Here is a 20,604-nt window from a genome sequence, read left to right on the forward strand (position 1 = left end):
AGTCATAATCACAAAAGTAGCAACAGTATTATCAGTAATAAAGGCTGTAGTAGTATGTGGGAGATGGAAAACACTGATATATAATGTGTAGATGCTGTTTCAAATGAAGATTCTGCTGCTTTAATCTGTCCTTTAAAGATTGTGACTCACGCACACACACACAGAGGGCTGTGTCTGTCAGAGTGGCCGAGGTCCCTAATAAACGCATCAAAAACAATAGGGTCCTTGTCCTTCAGCCGAGGTCCCTAATAATAAACGCACCAAAAACAATAGGGTCCTCGCCCTTCAGCTGAGGTCCCTAATAATAAACGCACCAATAACAATACAATGTAAGAGCAAGTTGTAGAGCAGGGAGTGGAAATGGAGAGCTTTAGCAGGACTTATGATCAGTGACAGGCAAGTCTACCAAATTAAGAAGGTCGAGTGAGGACCCAGATGAGACTACCAGGTCTAAAGTATGACCTTTAGAATGTGTGGCTCCTCTGACAGATTGCATAAAGTTAAAGACTGTTAGATCTAAAAAGCTGAAGGTAAGGGAATGGGTGGGACAGCATACATGGCTATTAAAATCACCAAGAATAAGCACCTTGTCATATCTTGGTGTGACAATCGACAAAAGCTTAGAAAGCTCAAAGATAAAATCAACTGATGTAGGTGGCCTGTTAATTAAAATGCAGAGTAAGGGGGGAGGGCCGGAGATGAGAAAACTTAAAACTTCAAAGGAGTTAAAATTACCAAAAGTAACAGGATGGCACTTGCTGAGGCCTAACTTATAAAAAACAGCTAGGCCACCCCCTCTTTTAGATGGTCTGGAGATATGAAAATAAGCAAAGTCAGTAGGGTTAGCTTCAATCAGGGGGACAATGTCCCCAGGGGACAGCTATGTCTCAGTAATCATAAAAATGTGAAAGTCATTTGAAACAATAAAATCATTAGTTATAAAAGACTTGTTGCAAAGAGATCTCACATTCAGGAGGCCAAACTTGTAAGGAGACAGAGCAGGGGGAGGAGAAACACAGTGAATAGGGTGTAGGATCTTATTGTTGCCTTGAGGTTTGCTGTGTGGACGGGATGCTCTTCACCTATTGGGAATGTTTCTGGTGAAAGTGTTAGTGACAAATGAGGCCAGTAGGGGGAGCTGGCAGAGGGAACAGTACTCCCAGGTGTCACTATTGGCGCAGGTAGAGGTAGAGTTTCTGTGGAGGGGGCATGTGATGTAAACCATCAGTCATGAGGAGCAGATTGAACAGTGTGCCGAATGTTAGCGGTTAGCATGTGCCTACCCAGCCTGTTGGGATGAAGTCCATCAGTCCTGAAGAAGGAGGAACGGTTCCAAAACAGATTAAAATTGTCAATAAATCCAAAGCCACATACATTGCAGGCGGACAGAAGCCAGGTATGGAGAGAGAGGATCTTGCTGAAGTGCCATGTTCCATGCCCAAGTGTGGGGATCGGGCCGGAGATAAAAACAAACTTTCCACAGCTACTTAAAAAGTTAAAAAGGGCACTGAAATCCTTTTTGGTTAGCGTGTTGACGAGCTAAATTGTTCGTCCCAACATGTATTACCACTCGGTTAATGGAGGACGGTAGGGAGCGCAGCAGCCCCGGGAGCTTATCCAGGATGACCAGGACTGTGGCTCCAGGGTAACAGAGAGTGGCAGCGTTAAAGAAACGGATGTTTCTCACTATGGAGTCCCCCACTATCAGAGTGATTGGGGGGAGGAGGGGACGAGGAGAGGATAGCTGTGGCTTACCGGGGGAAGGCAGCGGGCAATCAGCGTCCGGACCATATGTTGAGGTCGCCGGGAGAGGAGTCTGGGCAGATGAGTGTTGCGGCGAGGCAGCGGCACCAGTCCAGGGAGGAGGATTATCTCTTGGTTTAGGGAGATGCAGCACAGCCTCCTTCAGGATCTTATGCCAAGATGCAGAGGTCATTGCCCGGGAAGACAGCTGCCGATGTGGCCCCTCGGCAGAGCGGAGAGCTGCTTGCCGAACACCACCTGCTGCCGGTGGAGAAGCTGCAGTGTCTGCAGGCACTGCACTCAGAGAGGGGTCCAGGTCACGACGAGAAGGAACCAGATTATCCCCAGAGAGAACCGCAAAGCGTTTGGAGAGGCTCAGGCGAGGAGGTGAAGTGGTCCCTTCCACAACTGTCTTGTGACCCCGGACCACCACCTCAGCCCAGGACGACTGATGGTTAGGTGTCAAGCAGGAGGAAGACCAAGGACAGGTGGAGGGGTCCCACGGAGCTGTGTCCTGGAGGGCTGCAGTCAGAGAGACAATCTGTAGTGACTGCTCATCAGCCACATCCAAGCAGCTGGCCAGAAGAGACTCTTTGTTTTTCAGTTCATCAGAGAGCCGGTGGATGTCCTCTTTAAGGTCAGCAATCTTTTTGTTTGCTTTTTTTTTGAGTTAAAGATCGTCTTCATGGGGCATAGTTGTTCTGGCTAACTTAGCCATAAAGCTAAGCTAGCTTGATGTGTGTTTGCGGAGGTCTTTCAAGCCCACAGGCTAGCTGAAAACTAGCTGAATGAATTACCTGCTCTACAAAAGTATCCTCACTGTAGACTGTGTGTAACTCATTCATTTACTATGTTCAATCATTCATTCAGTCAGGCACGTAGTAAGGTAAAGATGACAGCTGGACCTGGTCTGCTGGTCTACTCACTCTCAGAGCGTGATCCCAAAGTTACATCAAACGCTCTGTTAACCTGTCTTAATTAATTGAAATTGCATTCTGATCCAGCTTTCTATGAATTATATCATGGCAGCTCATAATGTGACTCAGCAGTGTGTATGGCCCTGGCGTGCCTGTATGCACACCTAACAATGTCTAGGCATGCTCCCGATGGGTTGGCAGATGGTGTCCTGGGGCATCTCCACCCAAACCTGGATTGGGGCATCAGTGAGCTCCTGGACAGTCTGTGGTGTACTTGGCGGTATCAGATGCACCGATACATAATATCCAAAAGGTGCTCAATCGGATTTAGGTTAGGAAAACGAGAGGGCCAGTCTATGGCATCAATGCCGTTGTCATCCAAGAACTGCATACACACTGTGGCCCCATGAGGCATTGTCCTGTGCCAGGAGGACTCCAGGGCCCACTGCACCAGCATAAGGTCTGATAATCACTTTGAGGATTTCTTCCCGCAACCTAACAGTAGTCAGGGAACATTCCAAGGATATGCCTCCCCAGAACATTACTGACCCACCACCAAACCAGACATGCTGGATGATGTTACAGGCAGCATAACGTAATGCCTGTCACATGTGGTCAGTGTGAACCTGCTCTCATCTGTGAAGAGAACAGAGTGCCAGTGGTGGGCCTGCCAGTTCTGGTGTTCTCTGAAGAATGCCCATCAAGCTGTATGGTGCTGGGCTGTGAGCACAGGTCCCACTGGAGGACGTCATATCCTCATGTCACCCTCATGGACTCTGTTTCTGACAGTTTGGTCAGAAACATGCACACCAGTAGCCTAGTCATTTTGTAAGGCTCTGTCAGTGCTCCTCCAGTTCCTCCGTGTACAAAGGAACAGAGAGAAGCCCTGCTGCTGGGTTGATGGTCTTCTACGGCCCTGTCCAGCTCTCCTTGTGTAACGATGGATCTCCTCCATGCTCTTGAGACTGTGCTGGGAGACACAGCAAACCTTGAATCAATCAGTCAAACTTTATTTGTATAGCACTTTTCATACATTGCAATGTAACACAAAGTGCTTCACATATTCAGAAACAAACAAAAAAGCATCAAAGGACAACTTCGGTATTTTTCCCCATGTGTATGTGTGCCTATGATTCATGGGTACCACTCGTTCTAAAATTGGTTCAGTATTGAGCCGCGAAACGAGCTAAAACGGTAATGGGGGCCAAATGCGTCCCGTATAAAAGTGCTTTTTTCGCCACTGACCGGTTCAGATCGCCAGTGCTATCTCTGTAAATAGTATATTGTAGCGGCCCTGGGGCAGTGGTGAGTGTGAATGAGTGGAGTCAGCTGTCAGTCAGTGTTGGAGGAAAGAAAGGCGGAAGATGTCCCAGCTCGGTATTGTAAATGAGTATGTGAGAGAGAGATGCAGGTAATGACAGTAGCTTACAACAACATTATTGAAAGTAATAATATTATAGTTATAGTTCTGGCTACTGTGGTACAATATGTTGAAAGTATGTATTAATATCTGGCAGTATACATGTGTGACAATAGTCATATGTGTATAATAACACTAGAAGTATGACTAATGACTAATGATGGCAGCAGCAGCAGGAGGCATCTGGCAGGACCACGGCAGCAGCACAACCACACACATCACGCTGTCCAGGCACCGCTGCGATATGAGTTAACATGAGAGACAGTGGAGCACAAAGGCTCCGGAGAAGAAGCCGATTTAGTGACATCCAGAATGGCCAAGTTAGCAAGATGCAGTAATAGAATACGAGAGAGAGAGAGAGAGAGAGAGAGAGAGAGAGAGAGAGAGAGAGAAGGAGAGAAGGTGCCCGGTGTATTATAGGGGGATCCTCCGGCAGACTAGGCCTAAGTCAGCCTAACTAGGGGCTGGTACAGGGCAAGCCTGAGCCAGCCCTAACTATAAGCTTTATCAAAGAGGAAAGTCTGAAGTCTAGTCTTAAATGTGAAGACGGTGTCTGCCTCCTGGACCGCAACAGGAAGATGATTCCACAGGAGAGGAGCCTGATAGCTGAAGGCTCCGGCTCCTGATCTATTTTTGGAGACCTTAGGGACCACGAGTAACCCTGCATTCTCAGAGCGCAGTGTTCTGGTGGGATAACATGGCACTATGAGCTCTCTAAGATATGACGGAGCTTGACCATTTAGAGCTTTATAAGTTAACAGTAGGATTTTAAATTCAATTCTGGATTTTACAGGGAGCCAGTGCAGCGAAGCTAAAACAGGAGAAATATGATCTCGTTTCTTAGTTCCTGTTAGTAGACGTGCTGCTGCATTCTGAATTAGCTGGAGAGTTTTTAAGGACTTACTAGAGCTACCTGATAATAGAGAGTTACAGTAATCCAGCCTAGAGGTAACAAAAGCGTGGACCAATTTTTCTGCATCTTTTCGGGTCAGGATAGGCCTAACTTTCGCAATATTACGCAGATGAAAAAATGCAGTCCGTGAGGTTTGTTTTAAATGAGAATTAAAAGACAAATCTTGATCAAATATTACTCTGAGGTTTCTTACGGTAGTGCTGGAGGCCAGAGCAATGCCATCGAGAGAAACTATGTCATCAGATAAAGAGTCTCTGAGTTGTTTGGGGCCAAGAACAGTAACTTTAGTTTTGTTTGAATTTAACATCAGGAAATTGGTGCTCATCCAAGTTTTTATGTCTTTAAGGCAGTTATGGAGTTTAGTTAATTGATTACTTTCTTCTGGCTTCATCGATAAATACAACTGTGTATCATCCACATAACAATGGAAATTTATAGAGGGATTTCTAATGATGTTACCTAAAGGAAGCATATATAGAGTAAATAAGATTAGTCCGAGCACAGAACCTTGTAGAACTCCAAAACAAACTTTGGTACGTAAGGATGATTCATTATGAACGTCAACAAACTGAAAACGATCAGATAAATAAGATTTAAACCAGCTTAGTGCAGAATCTTTTAGGCCAATTAAGTGATCCAGTCTCTGCAGTAGAATTTGATGGTCAATTGTGTCAAACGCCACACTAAGATCTAATAAAACAAGTACAGAGACAAGTCCTTTGTCTGAAGCAATCAGAAGGTCATTTGTAATTTTAACTAGTGCTGTCTCAGTGCTATGATGCACTCTAAATCCTGACTGAAATTCCTCAAATAAATCATTATCATGGAGAAAATCACACAGCTGGTCTGCGACTACTTTCTCAAGGATCTTTGACATAAAGGGAAGATTAGATATTGGTCTATAGTTGGCTAACACCTCTGGATCCAGGGTGGGCTTTTTTAGTAGAGGTTTAATTACAGCTACCTTAAAAGACTGTGGTACATAGCCTGTTAATAAGGATATATTGATCATATCTAATATATGAGTGTTAACTAAAGGAAAGACCTCCTTAAGTAGCCTAGTTGGGATGGGGTCTAAGAGACACGTTGATGATTTGGATGAAGAAATCACTGCGGTCAATTCTTGAAGAGAAATTGGGGAGAAGCAATCTAAATATATATTAGGTTTTACAGCTGTGTTTGAGGTTAGATAGGTACTATCTGAGGACAGGAGGTCATGAATTTTGCCTCTAATAGTTAGAATTTTGTCATTAAAAAAGCTCATAAAATCATTACTGCTAAGGGCTAAAGGAATACAAGGCTCAATAGAGCTTTGACTCAGTCAGCCTGGCTACAGTGCTGAAAAGAAACGTGGGGTTGTTGTTATTGTCTTCTATTAATGCTAAGTAATAGCTTGCTCTGGCATTGAGGAGGCCCCTCTTATAAGTTTTGAGACTGTCTGTCCAGATTAAACGAGATTCTTCCAGTTTGGTTAATGGCCAATTCCTTTCAAATTTTTGCGATATTTGTTTTAACTTACGGGTTTGAGAGTTATACCAAGGAGCGAACTTTCTTTGCTTTGTTAACTTCTTTTTAAGAGGAGCTACAGAGTCAAGTGTTGTTCGCAGCGAGCCTACAGCGCTATCGACAAAATGATCAAAGTCGGTACAGGAAACCTCTGTTACTGAGGGACTTGGTATTGAATTTAATGACGGAGTAATCTTTTCCTTAAATTTTGCGACAGCACTATCTGATAAACATCTAGTATGGTAACTGTTGCTGAGTGGCGTGTAATCGAGTAAAAAGAAATCAAAAGTAATCAGATAATGATCCGATAGCGAGGGATTCTGTGGAAAGACTTTTAGGTTATCAATTTCAATTCCATACGTCAGAACTAGATCGAGGATATGGTTAAAACAGTGAGTGGGTTCATGTACACCCTGACTGAAGCCAATGGAGTCTAATAATGAGATAAATGCAGTAGCCAGGGAGTCATTATCAACGTCGACATGAATGTTAAAATCGCCTACAATAATAACTTTATCTGATTTAAGAACTAAACTGGATAAAAACTCTGAGAATTCAGATACAAATTCAGAATACGGGCCAGGAGCATGGTACACTATAACAAATAAAAGTGGCTGCGAGTTTTTCCAGGTCGGATGTAAAAGACTAAGGACGAGGCTTTCAAATGAATTATAATCTAGTTTAGGTTTAGGGCTGATTAACAGGCTAGAGTTAAAAATGGCTGCAACTCCCCCTCCTCGGCCACTGCCTCGAGGAATGTGGGTATTATTATGACTGGGAGGAGTGGACTCATTTAGACTAACATATTCATCTGGACACAGCCAGGTTTCAGTGAGACTGAGTAAATCAATATGATTATCTGATATTAATTCGTTTACTAACACTGCTTTAGACGATAGAGACCTGATATTTAACAGTCCGCATTTAATTCTCCTGTTTTGTCTTTCTGTCACAGAAGATGTTTTAATTTTTATGAGGTTGTTATGCACAACTCCTCTTTGTTTAATTTTAGATTTAAATAATTTAGGTGGTCGGGGGACGGACACCGTTTGTATAAAACTATGAAAACTATGGCTGGGTAACTGAACTAGAAGCTCAGAGAGGCGTATAATACAATCTTACTGAATCTACGTTTAGCTTTAGCCAGCAGTTTTAAATTTGATTCAAAGTCGCCCGCTCTGGCCCCAGGGATACATTTGACTATGGCCGCTGGTGTTGCTAATTTCACGTTTCTCAGAATAGAGCTGCCAATAACCAGAGTTTTATCCTCAGTGGGTATGTCGCTGAGTGGGGAAAAGCGGTTGGAAATGTGAACAGGCTGGTGGTGAGCCGTGGGCTTCGGCTTGGTGCTGTGCTTCTGGCAAACCGTAACCCAACCTCCCGGCTGAACGGGAGTTACCGGAGGACAGTTAGCAGAGGCTAAGGCTCTGCACCGGCTACAGGGGCTGACTACCTACTGCAGCTACTGAATGGTTTTCCATGGTGTGGAGCCGCGCTTCAAATTCACTAAGCCTCGCCTCCAACGCAGCAAATAAGCCACACTTATTACAATTGCCACTATCGCTAAAGGAGGCAGAGGCATAACTGAACATTTGGCACACCGAGCAAGAGAGAGCAGAGGGAGAAACCATTGCTAACTGTAAAGCTAATGTAGCTACCAAGGCTAGTAACGTGCAAACAACAGCTAAGAGATTAGCGAGAAAGTCGTAGAAAGGTGGAGAGCTATAAATGCTTAAACAGAACCAGTGTGGGTTAAGACTTGAAGTAGATGTTAAAGCAATGTTAAAGCACCTGAAGTGAGAAAACAGGCTAGTAGAATCCACCAGAGCAGTACAGAGACGCTGTCACAGAAACACCAGAAATGACACAACTCGCTTACCGCAATACGTCAGCACGTCCATATCCATCCAAGTGATGCTCAACCCCTACAGTTCCTCTGATAGTGAGTCATACCGTTGGTTTATTTGTATCGATGCTTTGAGATACAGAAAATGCATCACATTGGTGTGGAGTGGTGGTGTGGACATTGGTGTTTGTGTAGTTTTTCAAGCTGACATTGAATGTGAAGTTAGTCAAGTTCAGGCCAACCTGGTCTCATTCCAAAGTTGTCGAATTCCGCCGCTTGGGCAGTGACCTCCGGCATCAGACACTGACGGACAAGTTGTCCTTTCACGTTCGCATAATATGCTGCTGGTCACTGTTATTGTGTGACAGCACCCGACGGTGTCGGGGAAACACAGCTGGACAACAACAAAAGTTAGGGAGGTGGAAGTCCGAGTAGGAGGGGTGGTGGATGGGTCCAACAACCACCAACTTTCACCCAGGAGGCTGATGTTGGCTTCCCTTGTATTGTAAAGCCCAATCCTGTTCTTTCTCCTAAACCCAAGCATGTGCTTTTGTTGCCTAAGCCCAACCACACGTGCAGTGGCTTAACGTAACACTTGCATTTGTTGTTGAAGGAAAGAAAATCCAATTCATGGTTTTGTGCCAACTTAATGCATTTAATGTTAAAGAGACTGTATGAAAGCTGTACATTTACTGTAAAAACAGAAGTGTATTTTGAAAACAGACAATGCATGTAACAGGTTTACATTGACACGGTGTCCCAGAAAGTCAACATCCAATTGAAGGGGCAAAAATCGGTGCCTGGAATTGGGCCTGTAGGCTCCCGACCTTGTAGGCATTGCTTCTCAGTTGTCCTCTGATGTCGATCTGGTACCTTGGATTCAGCTAATTAATACTCAAAGAAACACTGGAGACAGGCAGAGTCCGATGCAATTGAGTTTAATGTGTTCACAAGCTTCAACACATACAACTCATGAGTCAAGCTCCAGAGCAGGACTGAAACTCGCTTCTCAGCACGTCTGCTTTTATGCTGGTGGAGACTGGGTAGAGTCTCCACCTCTTTCTGCTAATCCATCCCACTCTAATCCAAATCTATTGGTGGCAACCTTTTTCTTTTTGTCCAATCATGAACAGGCCCGTTTTTAATGGTGTATCACTTTCATTTTGAGCCTGCAATTTCCCAAATCTTCCACCCTTAGCTCTGAATTCGCTTTCACTTTATTTTTAAAAAAATGTGAATTTTGGGGACTTTCTTTATGCAGCCTCCTGTGCTCTCATGCAATACGAACCTTTAAATGTGCATCAGGTATTACAAACATTTGAATGTGTGTGTGTTATCCTTATACAGAACATGATAGGTTATATGTGTGTTCTTCAGTGTGTGGATACAATGTGAGCTCATAACTCTATATTGTGAATACTTTGACATGTATAACAGTGCCTTAACACATATAGATGCATCTCACTCAGTTTTATAAAAACTTATACATAAAACATGGTTATATGATGGTTATATGGCTTTGTTTCTTAATCAACTTATGCAGTATAACACTTTTACTTGATTAGGAATTAACTCTTTACACTACACAATGCACCCAGGGACTATGCACGTCATATTCCACATTTGCCCGTGGAAAGTCCATGACCATGCACTGATATATAAGGAGGTCGGAGAGAGAATGTGTGGTTCAGGCAGCTCCTCACTTTCACCCTTGCTGCTGTTGTCAGACGCCATGGGAACAGGTCTTATCACTGTATTTGGTCTTACTGGCTCAGAAGCATTGGCAGTTAAATTTTAACTTTGTCTGTTGTTCTTTGTATCTCATCAAAACTTTGAAAATTTCCCAACACTTGTTAAGGTTAAAAACTAGCTTAAGTCGTCTGAAGTACAGTGTTGTACTCATGTTGCGCTCAAAGTAAACTCCGTGACATCATCTGCTAGCTTGTTGAAAGTTAGCTGTGCCGTGCTGGTGAAACTAGTCCTGCAAATCTAGGTGGACATCATATTTGATTGCAATTTCATATCTTGCCTAAAGTCAAATTTAAAAGAATTACAGTCATATTATTCAGTGTTTCATCTCCTCTTTAAAACAGGGTAAGCTGGTTGTAACTGTATTTATAAAAACTGAATTGCATTGAGTCTGACTTTTTCTGATTAAAAAAAAAATAGATTTCAAGGCTTGAAACTTAAAGGTAATTCAAATTATGTCAGTTATGCTTTTTTATATATATGTTTATTAGCTACTGGGTGTTTTCTCCATGCAGTTTCACCTATTTCTAGAAAGAATAGCCTTCATCATAGCTCACTTATAATATGTATACATACAATATATATTCATTAGGGGTGTTCGGGGGGGGGGGGGGGCATGTCCTGGGGCGGCCCCGAGGTCTCCCGGTTGGACATGCCCCAAACACCTCCCGAGGGAGGCATCTGGAAGGCATCCTTACCAGATGCCCGAACCACCTCAACTGGCTCCTCTTGATGTGGAGGAGCAGCGGCTCTACTCCGAGTCCCTCCCGGATGTCCGAGTTCCTCACCCTATCCCTAAGGCTGAGCCCAGCCACCCTCCGGAGGAAACTCATTTCGGCTACTTCGCTTTCTGGCTAAGCTCTCTTTTCACTACAACGGACCGGTTAAGCGCCTGCATCACTGCTGACGCCGCCCCAATCCGCCTGTCAATCTCCCGCTCCATCCTACCCTCACTTGTGAACAAGATCCCAAGAGGACCATGGCCTCAGACTGGGAGGTGCTGATTCTCATCCCAGCCGCTTCACACTCGGCTGCGAACTGTCCCAGCAAGAGCTGGAGGTCACTGTTCGATGGAGCTAGGAGGACCATGTCATCCGCAAAAAGCAGGGACGAGATCCTCCCGTCACCGAACCTGACACCCTCCACCACTCGGCTGCACCTAGAAATTCTGTCAATGAAAGTGTCCATGAAAGTGGACAGAATTCGCGGCCACGCGAACCAGACGCTCCTTCGGTACACGGACTGGATGGCCCTTAGCAAGGGGCCACCAACCTCATGCTCCCGTAGCACCCTCCACAGGATGCCCCTGGGGACACGGTCGTAAGCCTTCTCCAAATCCACAAAACACATGTGGAATGGTTGGGCGAACTCCCATGCCCCCTCCAGCACCCTGGTGAGGGTAAAGAGCTGGTCCACGGTTCCGTGTCCGGGACGAAAACCACATTGCTTCTCCTCAATCTGAGGTTCAACTATCGATTGGACCTCTTCTCCAGCACCCTGGAGTAGACCTTACCGGATAGGCTGAGGAGTGTGATCCCCCTGTAGTTGGAACACACCCTCTGGTCCCCTTTCTTGAAAATGGGGACCACAACCCAGGTCTGCCACTCCAGAGGCACTGCACCCAGTGTTCACGCAATGTTGCAGAGGCGTGTCGGCCAGGACAGCCCTACAACATCCAGAGCCTTGAGATATCCAGGGCAAATCTCATCCACCCCCGGGGCTCCACTGCCTCAGAGTTGCCCGGCTCTGTTTACTCACTGGAATATGTGTTGGTGGGATTGAGGAGCTCCTCAAAGTATTCCTTCCATCGCCCGACAATGTCCCCAGTTGACGTCAGCAGCTCCCCGCCCCCACTGTAAACAGTGTGAGCAAGTTGCCGCCTTCCCCCCCGAGGCGCCAGACGGTTTGCCAGAACCTCTTTGGAGCTTATCGATAGTCTTTCTCCATGGCCTCACTGAACTCTTCCCACACCCGAGTTTTAGCCTCCGTGACTGCCGCTGCTGCATTCCAATTGGCCCGCCGGTACCCGTCAGCTGCTTCTGGAGACCCACAGACCAACCATGCCCTGTAGGCCTCCTTCTTCAACCTGACAGCTCCCCTAACCTCTGGTGTCCACCAGCGGGTTCGGGGATTACCGCCGTGACTGGCCCCAGCGGCCTTGCAGCCACAGCTCACAACCGCTGCCTCGACAATGGCAGAGCAGAACAAGGCCCATTCGGACTCAATGTCCCCCTCCGCCCTCGGGACGTGGTCGAAGCTCTCCTGGAGGTGGGAATTGAAGATCATCTGGACAGGTTCTTCTGCCAGGCGTTCCCAGCAGACCCTCACTGTTTTTTGGGGCATGCCAGGTCTGCTGGTCTGGTGGTCATTTGACAGCTCTGCTCCTCTCTTCACCCGAGTGTCCAGAACATATGGCCGCAGGTCAAATGATACGACTACAAAGTCAATCATTGACCTGTGACCTAGGCTGTATTGGTGCCACGTGCACCGATGGACATTCTTATGTTTGAACATGGTGTTAGTTATGGCCAAACTGCGACCCGCACAGAAGTCCAATAACTGAACACCACTTGGGTTCCCACATTGCCCACGTGAGCGTTGAAGTTCCCCAGCAGAACAATGGAGTCTCTGGTCGGGGCACTGTCCAGCACGCGTCCCAGGGACTCCAAAAAGGGCGGGTACTCTGAACTGTTGTTCGGCGCATAAGCGCAGGTTCCCTGACCCGAAGGCGCAGGGAAGTAACCCTTTCGTCTACCGGGGTGAACCCCAACGTACAGGCAGAGTCTGGGGGCTAACAGAAAGTCCACCCCGGCCCTCCGCCTCTTACCCAGAGCCACTCCAGCAAAGGAGAGTCCAACCCCTCTCAAGGACTTGGGTTCCAGAGCCGGAACCATGTGTCGACAATATCTAGCCGGTAGTGCTCAACCTCTTCCACAAGCTATGGCTCCTTCCCCACCAGAGAGGTGACATTCTGTGTCCCAAGAGCCAACTTCTGTAGCCGAGGATCAGACCGCCAAGGCCCCCACCTTGGTCTGCTGCCCAATCCATATAGCACCGATCCCTTCTGGATCCCTCTGCGGGTGGTGGGCCTGCAGAGGGATGAGCCCATGTAGCCGGTTCAGGCTGGGCCCAGCTGGACCCCATGGGCGAAGGCCCAGCCACCAGGTGCTCGCCCACGGGCCCCAACCCTAGGCCTGGCTCCAGGGCGGGGCCCCGGTAACCCTCCGGGCAGGATACACGTGCCCTTGCTTTTGTCCATCATGAAGGGTCTTTTGAACCGTTCTTCATCTGACCCTTCGCCCAGAACCAATCTGCCATGGAAAACCCTACCAGAGGCAAAATGCCCCCAACAGCATAGCTCCTAGGGTCATTAGGGCACTCAAACTCCTCCACCATGATAAGGTGACGGTTCTCGGAGGAGCGATATAGCATAGTATTGCGATATTTTGCGTGGTGATATTGTAACAATATACAGTTGCCAAGTAAGAATCTTGTATTGTATACATTTTTAATTTTTGCAAATACACGTTAATGCAACGTTTGGTACTAGAAAAATAGAATCAATTGCTTTTTCGGTCCACTAGATACTACTGATGTTTTTGTTTTCCCTGTTGAGGTCAGCAGACATCAGTCAGCAACATTTTGCAGAAAATTTATCAAAACAAAGATGGAGGCGCTGGAGAAAGAAATCAGAAATGCACCGTCGGCATTTAAATCAAACATCTGGACTTATTTTGGATTTTTTAACACAGAAGAAAGGAGGACTTGGATATCACACATGCAATTTGCAAGCAGTGTCATATGAGAATAAAATACTTTGGGAATACAACAAACACGAAGACTCACCTCACACTCCACCATCCGGAGATAGCATTAGCCGCTGATGGCCAAGCTAACGCTAAACCCGCTTTGTTGAAAAATCAACCAACACATGGCATACTTACTTCGAAAAAACTACCATCCAACTCTGAGAGAGCTTAAAAAATGACACACTTTATCACCTACTTCATGTACAAAGATCTGCGTCTATACAGCATTGTTGAAAACAAAGGTTTTTGTAACATACCAAAAACACTGCAACTCAGGTATGTGACTCCGTCCCAATGTGTTTTCACCGACACAGCCATACCTAAGCTCTACAGAGAAGTGAAGCATAAAGTTTAAGAATCTTTGAGTACGACAGGAAGGGTGGCCAGACAGGACCCCAAGTGCAGGCTGTGCAAAGATGCTCCTGAGACAGTTTAGCACATAATAGCACTGTGTAAGATGCAGGCAGGAAGAGCATACAGGGAACACCATAACCAAGTAGCTGGCATAGTGTACACCTCTTAAGGTGGTTGAGAATGACCAAGCTAAGATCCTGTGGAACTTAGAGATCCAGACTGACAAACAGGTGATGGCTAACCAACCAGACAAAGTTTTGATCGACAAACAACAGAAGAAGGCAGTGGTGGTAGATGTGGGAATCCTGAGCAACAGCATTATCAGGAAGAAGGAACAAGAGAAACTCAAAAAATACCAAGGCCTGACAGAGGAGCAACAAAAGATGTGGGAAGTAAAGGCAAGTGATGCCAGTGGTAATCAGAGCACACGGGGCTGTGACCCCCAGACTAGGAGAGTGGCTCCAGCAGATTCCAGGTACAGCATCGTAGGGGGTGAGAAGAGGATTTTTTTTTAAGGCTATAGTGGGTAACTTATCATGGAGGGTCAGTTTGGTGCATATGTGCTAGATATAAGGAGCAGCTTGCACAGGTATTTGTGTTTGCTGTGAAAAGTAGGGCAGCTGGAATGAGCTGACTTCCACAACTAATGCAAAGTTCCATTGTGGTCCATAGCTTGCTGGTCCAAAACCACTGCCAGCTGATTAATGCAATGTTTTCTTTTCCAATCCCTTGTCCCACTTTCTTTATTTATTTCATTTCTCTTTATTCCCCAGAGGCAGTCAGTGTTTCATCTGCTGCCAGATGCCATGGTGCTTTCTAGAAATATATTTTTGCAATGAGGAAAAAAAAAGTTATAGCCCAAAGCAACAACTCATTCAAATAAGCAAGATGCATCATAACCTCCACTGTACACACGTCATCAGAGCAGTGTGTGGTCTATATGACTGTGATTTGAATTCAGTAACAACCATATGCCACATGGCAGTGTTTGACATTTCTGGTACCTTTATGTTTGCAGCTTTGTGATAAAGAAATATAAGCACATACATTAAAAACAATTATTTGGCATATTTGGTCTGATTTAATGGTGACAAACACCAAGACTTGCACTGATGATGACTTCATGATGATGATTTTATACCAAAATGTTACAATTATGATTTTTGTGTAGCTATTTTACTAACTTATTATTGTATGTTATTGAATCTTTTGACTTTATGATCTATGGATGCATTGCTGCATGTTTTTGTAAAGTGTCCTTGAGTGCTTTGAGAGGCACTCAAATAAAATGCAATATATATATATATATATATGTATATATATATGTATATATATTATATACTTTCTTAATCCCCCTGAGGGGAAATTCAATTTCAATTCAATTTTTTCACTCTTTTTTTGTCATTAACACACAGGTCTGAAAGACACACACATGCACAAACAGGACCTATACATGCACAAAGTGGAGAGATGTCAGAGTGAGGGTGCTGCCTTGGTCAGGTACCCCGAGCGGTTAGGGGGCTTAGTGCCTTGCTCAAGGGCACCTCGGCCGTGCCCAGGAGGTGAACTGGCACTTCTACAGCCACCAGTCCACGCTCCATATTTGGTCCAGATGGGGACTTGAACAGGCTTACATTATGACAGGCTTACGATACAGTGAGCTGGAGATTCTGATTCGTGGAACCATATTGGTAGTAGTGTGTAGTAGTGTTAAAAGTCCAGGTTAAAACTCTTCTGACTTGTAATTTCTCCACGCCTCCCTTGTGTTTTGTATGATCCATTTTGGCACACTTGTTGTTGCAGATACTATTTAATGAAGGCACTGAGCCCAGAGGGGGAGGGGTATAAAAATGTGACTGATCCAGCACAGTGTCAATCAATAAAATATACCAATGGGCTGGCCTACCTTTATTACTACTACTAAAAAAAAAAAAAATAATAAAAAAAACAGTTGTGTCGGCCCAAAAGGCACACCAACTCAGTGGGAGACTTCCAGATATGCCAGATGGCCAGTCTACCCCTGCCAGTTAAGACCACTAACTTTTCCTTATCATTCCTTCTCTATCCATTCTGATGTTATTCTCCAAAACTAATATCTCACATAGAATAAAAACAGCGCTTAAGTCTGCACTAACCATTATTTTATTCATTAAAACATGGATGAAATACACATAGTGATGAACTCACAGATATTTCTCATCCAACTCTGCAGTTCCCTTCAGTTCTGTATTCCAGCGTTTCATTTTGACGGCTGGCGCTTTCACTGTTTTGTTTCACTCTCATTAACCATCTCTCCAGCAGCAGCAGCAGCAGATTGCAGGTGGATCTGTCACTGTAATATCAGAGGTCAAACGCCAAGCAGAAAATAATCAAATGAAGCAAAGACAGAAAGAGTGGAGATGAATAAAATTACAAATTAAATGGATAACAAAAAAGGGAAAAGGTCAGAGAGAGGAGAAGAAAAAAAGGATGCTATTGCTGCAAAATGTTTCAACATATCACAGTTATTTATATAAAAAATATATTGTTTCTTTTTTTTTTTTTTAAGATATTTTTTGGGCATTTCTAGCCTTTATTTGACAGGACAGACAAGCGTGAAGCGGGGAGAGAGAGAGGGAGTGACATGCAGCAAAGGGCCACAGGCTGGAGTCGAACCCGGGCCGCTGCGGCAAATATATTGTTTCTGTCAATGATGCCAGTGCCACATAAAATCCTGCTAGCTGCAGCAATAATAACATTAACAGTCCGCCGGCACTGAGTAAAGAGGAGAAAGACAGAATAATGTGTCTTTGGACAGATGAGCAGCAGCAGCTGATTCCAGTGGAGGACAGGAACAAGAAGACGAAGCCACTGCTGAAGACATGTGACATGACAACCTCATAGCAGGTGATACTGATACTGTTGTGCTTTGAACCACAGCTTTACTCTGTAAGTAAAAATTACATTTTACACTGTCTGTTTTAGCTGATTTCATCATGACACTACATTAATGACAGACTGCCTTCAAAGTCAAACCGTTTAGTGAGTTGTTGAGTGAAACTTTGTGAAACACTTTCTGAAGCAAATTCATAATTAATCATGCCTTCTTGTGAATTTAGCAAATGTAATACCTCAAATAATTTTTGTCTTAGTCTAAAAAGATTGTGTTGTCCCATTTTCATGCAGTTCTTTTGAAGACAGGGACATCATAGTAAGGAGAAAATGATTCAGATTGCCACCATGGAACTTCACCTGTGTTTTCAGAAGAACTCAGATTACATTAAAAATGGTGCCATTTGCAATGGGCTATATGACTGCGGTCAAGCCAGCCGTCCCTCGTTTACGTTAAGTCAAGCCAGCCGCTCCAACATTTCAAGTGCTCCCGTATTGCAGACTTTACGGCAAATGCACGGAGGCGGTTAAGAAAGTCTGCGCTAGCATGCTACAGCGTGGACGTATTTCCGGTTTTCAGAATAAAATATGTGTGAAAGACAATAAAAAGAAAATGTGAAAAAATGTGAACGGCAATAAAAAGAGACGTGTCAGTGTGATCCTGCAATGGTTTTGAATCATTATGTCACATGACCTTGAGGCTACTGACAAAAATTATATTTATTATTAAAACCAAAAAAAATAAAATTTAAAAAGTTGTAGTAAAGTAGTAAGTAAAAAAGTAGTAGTAGTGGTAGTAGTAGTAGTAATGATAATAATAATAATAATAATAATGATAATAATAAGAAGGAGTAATAAACTATAATAAAAAGAGGTGTATCTCAACCAGCCAGTGGGGTACTATGGTCCTACACTGATTTTGAGTCATTAGGTCACATGACCTGGAAGCTATTGAGCTAAAATGCTAATATTTACATTAAAAAATATATTAAAAATGAGAGAAATATTAAAATGTAATAAAAAGAGGTGTATCTCAACCAGCCAGTGTGGCACTATGATCCTGTACTGATTTTGAGTCATTAGGTCACATGACCTGGAAGCTATTGAGCTAAAATGCTAATATTTACATTAAAACAATTATTAAAAATGAGAGAAATATTAAAATGTAATAAAAAGAGGTGTATCTCAACCAGCCAGTGTGGCACTATGATCCTGTACTGATTTTGAGTCATTAGGTCACATGACCTGGAAGCTATTGAGCTAAAATGCTAATATTTACATTAAAACAATTATTAAAAATGAGAGAAATATTAAAATGTAATAAAAAGAGGTGTATCTCAACCAGCCAGTGTGGTACTATGATCCTGTACTGATTTTGAGTCATTAGGTCACATGACCTGGAAGCTATTGAGCTAAAATGCTAATATTTACATTAAAAAATATATTAAAAATGAGAGAAATATTAAAATGTAATAAAAAGAGGTGTATCTCAACCAGCCAGTGAAGTACTATGATCCTGCACTGATTTTGAGTCATTAGGTCATTAGCCAAACCACCACCCGTATAATTGCTTTTCAATGGTAGCCTACCTTTAAGCACCTCTGTCCAGTCCTCTTCTGTCCTCTGTCCAGATGACCTTCAACCAAGTGCTGTATTTTGTGCCGCTAGTTTTAAAGATGTCCAGTGTGACTGCCAACCACTGCTCAGGTGTCACATTGTCAGATAAATTATGTTTGATGAAGGTTTTCACAAGAGCATCCCTACCTCCGGCTAATTGCCAGAGGTCTTGAGTCTTCTTTCTTTGGCCTTTCTTAAAACAACCCATCAAGTTAATTTACAGATGCTTAATCAACGTGCCTCTCCCCAGAAGATGTCTACCTTTCTCTAGCCTACTTGGACTGTTCTGGAAGTTCAGCTTCATTAGCGCCATCCACTGGTTTACATAGGCTATTGATGATACTAAGTCATTTTTATTTTTTTTCACAACATACAATATCATGAGTAAGATACTATGTTAATTCAATGATTTTTAAAAATGAAATCGCTATTTTAGTAGGCTAGTTTTTTAATGTACCTAAATATTAGCATTTTAGCTCAATAGCTTCCAGGTCATGTGACCTAATGACTCAAAATCAGTACAGGATCATAGTACTTCACTGGCTGGTTGAGATACACCTCTTTTTATTACATTTTAATATTTCTCTCATTTTTAATAATTGTTTTAATGTAAATATTAGCATTTTAGCTCAATAGCTTCCAGGTCATGTGACCTAATGACTCAAAATCAGTACAGGATCATAGTACCACACTGGCTGGTTGAGATACACCTCTTTTTATTACATTTTAATATTTCTCTCATTTTTAATATATTTTTTAATGTAAATATTAGCACTTTAGCTCAATAGCTTCCAGGTCATGTGACCTAATGACTCAAAATCAGTGCAGGATCATAGTGCCACACTGGCTGGTTGAGATACACCTCTTTTTATTAAATTTTAATATTTCTCTCATTTTTAATATATTTTTTAATGTAAATATTAGCATTTTAGCTCAATAGCTTCCAGGTCATGTGACCTAATGACTCAAAATCAGTGCAGGATCATAGTGCCACACTGGCTGGTTGAGATACACCTCTTTTTATTAAATTTTAATATTTCTCTCATTTTTAATATATTTTTTAATGTAAATATTAGCATTTTAGCTCAATAGCTTCCAGGTCATGTGACCTAATGACTCAAAATCAGTGCAGCATTATAGTACCACACTGGCTGGTTGAGATACACCTCTTTTTATTAAATTTTAATATTTCTCTCATTTTTAATATATTTTTTAATGTAAATATTAGCATTTTAGCTCAATAGCTTCCAGGTCATGTGACCTAATGACTCAAAATCAGTGTAGGACCATAGTACCCCACTGGCTGGTTGAGATACACCTCTTTTTATTATAGTTTATTACTCCTTCTTATTATTATCATTATTATTATTATTATTATTATCATTACTACTACTACTACCACTACTACTACTTTTTTACTTACTACTTTATTACGACTTTTTAAATTTTATTTTTTTTGGTTTTAATAATAAATATAATTTTTGTCAGTAGCCTCAAGGTCATGTGACATAATGATTCAAAACCATTGCAGGATCACACTGACACGTCTCTTTTTATTGCCGTTCACATTTTTTCACATTTTTTTTTTATTGTCTTTCACACATATTTTATTCTGAAAACCGGAAGTACGTCCACGCTGTAGCATGCTAGCGCTGACTTTCTTAACCGCCTCCGTGCATTTGCCGTAAAGTCTGCAATACGGGAGCACTTGAAATGTTGGAGCGGCTGGCTTGACTTAACGTAAACGAGAGACGGCTGGCTTGACCGCAATGCTATATGCCCTCAACAATGCAAACCCATCTCCATTATGATTTTCTTTTCTTTTTTGGTTAAAATAGTCAGTTGTGATTCTAAAACAA

At 43.3% G+C, this 20,604-nt stretch overlaps 1 pseudogene; it reads right to left on the reverse strand.

The window, feature by feature from the left end:
- Window positions 1–1,169: 1,169 nt before the first annotated feature.
- LOC125894217 (uncharacterized) overlaps window positions 1,170–20,604 on the reverse strand; it is a 136,695-nt pseudogene continuing 117,260 nt past the window's right edge.

This window comes from Epinephelus fuscoguttatus, linkage group LG9 (assembly GCF_011397635.1).
Source record: "Epinephelus fuscoguttatus linkage group LG9, E.fuscoguttatus.final_Chr_v1".
Classification (NCBI taxonomy): domain Eukaryota; kingdom Metazoa; phylum Chordata; class Actinopteri; order Perciformes; family Serranidae; genus Epinephelus; species Epinephelus fuscoguttatus.